Source organism: Mus caroli, unplaced genomic scaffold (genome assembly GCF_978045245.1).
Source record: "Mus caroli unplaced genomic scaffold, Mus_caroli_1 scaffold_19, whole genome shotgun sequence".
Taxonomy (NCBI): domain Eukaryota; kingdom Metazoa; phylum Chordata; class Mammalia; order Rodentia; family Muridae; genus Mus; species Mus caroli.
In genome coordinates this window covers 25806678-25812854 of record NW_028227274.1, presented here as the reverse complement: position 1 = coordinate 25812854, position 6177 = coordinate 25806678, and positions in this window count along the sequence as shown.

Genomic DNA, 6177 nt, shown 5'->3' with positions numbered 1-6177 from the left:
ATTATCTGGATACTAATTTAGCAATTCACATAGAAATTAGTCACTGAGGTTGCATTGTCATGATGCTCAAGAATACATATGTAATGTTTGTTGCCAATGGCTACAGATGTGAATGTGGCTTTATTTCTATTGAGTTTGCCACATTTATGAACCACACATAATACTTTTACATTATAAAATACTATGTGGGCTAAAAATGTATGAGGTTTCCACATTGAATTGGCAAAATTCATAATACATATTGAGTATTGAAAATGATGGACTATGTTTATAGGCACACATTATTTCATAGACATGCTTTTTACTGTGCAAAATAATCACATTGGATTTTGTTCTTCTAGCCTCTCATGTTATTTCATAAATTTTCTTAAATGAAAAATAATTTTTACACTGATTCAATATAATTTACTCCCACACTCTCATTTGAATAAGAACATTAAAGCTATCTTTTATGGTAGCCTTACTATTGGCCCACTGAAAAGCACTGCTTAGTGCATGTGCTAGGGTTGTGGCCTGAAGGTATATCCTGGCAAGAGGAGACAATGAGTCATGATAAAAATGATGAATCATTATGAAGATATTAGAATCTGCTTACTCTTGAACTGATCGACACAGACGATGAGACACTGGACATCCTCTTCAGTCCAAACACTATCATGATCATTGGTCATTAAATTAGTCCCTCTATTGTCTAACATTAGTTTCTGATTTAAAGGGATTCTATAGTAATGATTCCCAAAGGCCCATTAAGTATAGAGATTGTTTCAGATTTGCCTGTGCTCTCATGCAGCATCAGGTGCTCCTCTGCTGAACCAAAATAACTGGAAAGGAGCACGTGTGCTCTTTTATTCCTCCAGTGTCAGTGTGCCTGTGTTACCATGCTGCTGATGGTTTCATATTTTATTACCTCTAGTCCTCTTTCACCTTGTCCTAAGTTCTTTCACCTTAGGCTCAGGTATCTATTTTTGAAGATTACTTTCCATTTCAGTACAGGAATCTTCTCCAGGTTAAAGAGTTCACTACAATGACAAATATCTACAGTGAAGGGTAACCTTGAAAATGACTGACATTTTAATTTTGTTTGGATGAAGTCCAAAAAAATATGATATAGAAATTTCACAGAACTCTCACAGTATTTTTGATGTTTTTTCCTCTCTCTCTCTCTCTCTCTCTCTCTCTCTCTCTCTGATATATATATATATATATATATATATATATATATATATATAATGTAATAACAGGATGTACATAGTAAGGAAGAAGAATGGGAAAAGAAATAAATGTTGATACTATTTAAACTCAAGTCTCCCTGACTATCCTATCCTCATTTATGAAATCTTTAGTGTGAGTCCCACACCTGTTATTCCTTTTGTCTGGCCAACAACCATGTGTGGCAGTAAAATTCTAAGCCTTCTCCAGAACCCATTCCATTTGCTGCCACCATTCCAGACCACCTCTACCACTGGACTAGATACTCAGACTTTCTCACACCCTCCACCAGGGTCTTGTCTCATGACAATTCCTGACCACCCCTCCATTTGTTTTCCACAATTCAAATTTAATGTGAGTCCTGCAACCAGTGTACCAGCCTGGTTTGGCTTTGCCTACTTTCAGTGCAAATGAGCTTTGAGCCTGAGTCATGAACCTACCTGCCTATGGTATATATCACAGTACTATGTCAGGTCATATTCAATCTGTGTACCTGGACAGATCTACCACTATATTCTAGGCTTGAAACAGTAATCATCCTGAATATCAGCCCAGTCCTTTAATTCCACCTAAGCCATTTCCAACTTCTAGACCCAAGGGAACCCAAAAGTTTCTCTCTACTCTCAGCCTGTTCTGTGCACAACAAACCCATAAAGAACATTTAAAATCTACATACTCATATATCATTGCAAGAATACAAACATTATAAATGATCAAGTTATTTTCTTCTCTCCAAATCCTACCAAGCCTGTATAAATGCTTGCCATTGGGGATTAGTTAGATGAATCCTAAGACCCTGTAATAGAACAATAATGACCTTCATCAAAAATTCAAGGATCTTGATGAAGAAAAATAATCAATCAAACAAACCAAGCAAAACAATAGCCCATAACACTTCAGCAACATGAAGGAGAAAGAACTTGAGAATAAACACTTGAATGATGTCCAAGAAAACAGAAACAAAAAAGTCATGGAAATGACCAAATGATCCAAAACTGGATAATAGAATTCAGTCATCATCTAGAAACACTGAAGAGGGCTCAAGCTGAAATGAAGACAGGTTTGAATACCTGCTGCAGACCCTCTGGGTCCCTGTGTCTGCGTGGAACGGGGTCTCTCGAAGCGGGTGGGCAAAGCATGGATGAGCAAGTGACAAACAGACACACACAGGAGAGTTCGTGTGGAATCTGAGTGTAATTTTACAACTCGAGCATCAGAATTTTTATGCAGAGGACAATAAGGAAGTTGGGTGACATATTCGCAAGGTACAATTGAGGTAACCGGAATCTTACATAAAACAGAGGAATGCAAACACAAAAGGTCTAACGGGAACCACCTGGGATAGAATTCATTGATAACAGCTGGGATCAACAAGGGCTCCACCTAAGATTAGAAGCTCCACTAATCTTAGAAGCCAGGGTCAAGGGCTTGCCATAGTTCCTATTTTAGTCTCTTGTATAGTCCACCTTCTCCTTAGGCCATTGTAAATACGTGTGTATGGGTGTAACTCTGCTATAGTATCTATTCTGGTTTCTCCTTTGGTCTGAAACTTCCTTCTTCCTTAGTGATGGTAAATTCCTGTGTAAGGGAGTGACTTAGCTTTTACAATCTTGCTGAATTCTAAGCCCATGATCTTGCTCAAGGACATTTCTAGGACTGTTGGAACACTGGTGGAAGGCTTAGGCCATGTCAGAATTCAATTTTAAAAAGCACTTATAATAGGAAAATACTGAAAGAGAGCACGTGGATCCATACACTAGACTAACGCGGGAATGGAACACGAAAATGAAAAATTACTGTATGGTTAGACTCCAGGAGGAGAGCTTCTTTGAAACTCTTTTGCCTCATGAGTGACTTTTAAGCCTCTCGGCTTGTCCAGTTGACTCTAGCGGGGTGTAGCAAATACCCAAGGAGCTGAAGGGGTTTGCAGCCACGTAGGAGGAACAACAATATGAACCAGTACCCTGGGACTAAACAAACAATCAAAGAAAACACATGTGGGGACTCATGGCTGTAGTTGCTTATGCAGAAGAGGATGGCCTAGTGGCTCATCAATGGGAGGAGAGGCCCTTGGTCCTGTGACAGTTCTATGCTTCAGTATAAAGGAATGCCAAGGCCAGGAGGCAGGAGTGGGGTGGGTTGAGGAGCAGGGAGGAGGGGTGGGGAGAGAGGATAGGGGATTTTCGGAAGGCAAACTAAGAAAGGGGATAACATTTGAAATGTAAATAAAGAAAACCTCTAATAAAAAAAAGAAATAAAAAAAAAAAAAGAAAAGAAAAACAAGTGGAATGATTCAAGAAGACAACAATATCAGGCCTAGAAGACAATGGGGAGGCTTTATGTCAGAGAAGTGGGTATGAGAGTGCTCTTTATGGAGAGAGGGGAGGTAAATATAGAAGAAAGGAGGATCAAGATAAATTAAAATAGCAGGATGCAAACTACTTAATAGGGAACATGGAAACATAAGTGATTCTTTATTTGGGGAGTAGGAGTAATACAGGGTAAGGTAGGAGGAGAGAAAAGTAACTATATAAATGTCCAAGAAAGCCTTAAGACATAATGGGATGAACTATTTACCTAAAATATACCACATCACACTTTATTTTGTGTCTAAATGTAAAAATACAGTTTTAATGAACTTATTCTATCTAGACAGGTAACACTCCCTCTCAAGTCAAAAACTACTTAAAAACAACCCAATACTTATCTCTTGTGAGGCTATGCCAGTGTACAAATACAGAAGTGGATGCTCACAGTCATCTATTGGATGGAACACAGGGTCTCCAAAGAAGGAGCTAGAGAAAGTACCCAAGGAGCTAACGGGGTCTGAAACCCTGTAGGAGGAACAAAAATAGGAACTAACCAGTACCCCCAGAGCTTGTGTCTCTAGTTGCATATGTAGTAGAGGTTGGCCTAGTTGGCCAGCAACGGGATGAGACGCTCTTGGACTTGCAAAAATTATATGCCCCAGTACAGCAGAATGCCAGGAAGATGGAGTGGGTAGGTTGGGGAGCAGGGTGGGGGGAGGGTATAGGGGGACTTTTGGAATAGTATTTGAAATGTAAATGAAGAAAATATCTAATTAAAAAATGAATGTGCATAAAAAAATAACCCAATACCAGACATGAGAAGTTCTCTTTTGAATTCCTGGCAGGGTTGTACAAAAACTACTAAAATTTAAGTCTATTGCTGTCACTCTTGATTACCTCTCAAGGTAGGAAAGAAACTTCCTATTGTTAAAGGTATCATATACTTCAGTCAAATGGTGCAAAAGTCCTCTGAGCTTGAATTCAGTTATATGTTTCTCATCAAGGACTTTCTTCTGTGGTGCAAGAAGGTACAATGTTAGGTTCCATTGAATGGAGGAGAGCAACATCTGTTCATAGCTATGATGTTTATGAAGCATATTAAAGGCTAGAATAACATAATAACCCTAGGGGTACAATACTGTCATGGATACATGGGATCAACCAACAGCTTTTGAATTGGAGTCAAGACCCACTAAACAAGAGAAAAAACTATGGCTGGTGTTAGAAACCAGTCAACTACTCAGTATGAGTGAAGTTGTGGTTATTGAAGGAGAACCTACAACTAAATCAGCATCATCCCTAACAACAATCTAACCACATTTCCCTTCTACCCCCAGATAAGTATAGTCTTCATCACTCATTAAGAAAATTACTTCTTGCAACAGACAGAGCCAACTAATATAATACTACAACCAATCAAAACACAAAGTCATAGGGCTCAATCTGAATGGGTAAATCTATAAAACTCTCTTGAACCAAATGCTCAGTAAGAAATTTCAGAAGAAGGGGCAAACAATTTGAAAAGCCAGAGGATCAGGGAGTTTGATGTGAGATCATGTCTCCAAGAAATATCAGAAGTTTCATCCATAAAGTCTCATCAACATGACTATCAAGATGTGAACTAAGCAAGGATGACTCTATTAGATATACCAGAGTGCATAGGTAAAGAAAGCATATGAGGTTCTAGCCCTGCATAAGAACTACATGCAACTGAGTAATGGGAGAGCAGAAGAGTTTGTCCTCCCCAGGGAAGAACATTCATTGTGTTTTCCAGTGTCAACGTTTCATCTTTGGAAACACATATGCAATTAACCTCATATAGACAGAGCAGATTATAGGAAGATATATGTATACTACATACATGTAGATATATGTATTCGATAAATTTAAATTAAAAATGAAGCTATGAAGTTGAAGGCAAGCAGGGAGAGTTATATGGGAGGATTTGGAGGGTGAAAACCAAAGGTAAAAATTGTTATAATCATATTTTAATCTCAAAAAAATTAAAAATACCCAAATAAAATGTGGTCCAAAACAAACACATAAACAAACAAACAAAACAAAACAAAACAAGCCATTGTTAGGTCTAAGTTTTGACTAATTTCTTGAGAATCTAAAAGGTACAATTCCACAAGACTTTTCATCAAAAAAGTAGAAACAGTTATAAGCACCGCCAAGAATAACTGAAGAGATTTTGATTGTTTTCAACTCTCTATAAATTGTCAGAAAAAAATGCTTATAATTAGGACCATAGCCAAGATGATCAAGTTCTGAGTGATACATTATTTATTAGAAATATCTAATTCTGAGGGCATTGCCTCACCTGTTATGAAAACCCTGCACAGGTACAGATGGGCATTTGGATGAACAAACACAGTCCATAAAACATTCAAGCTCTTCATGTCAGATCTAACGGCAAGAATAAAATTAACATATAATTTGCATGTCAGTAGTAAAGCAGTGTTGGTCTGAAGTAAATCAAAGGAATAATACCAGTATTATCATAAAAGTTGGTCTGGGCAAACATGTAAGTAGATGCAATCTTGGTTTGATAAAATTGATAATACATTAAAGTTGTCTCATAAATGAAACCGAGGCATATGCCAGTGTTTGGATGCTTTCTAAGGAAACAAAAACACACTTGTATCATCACAAAAGT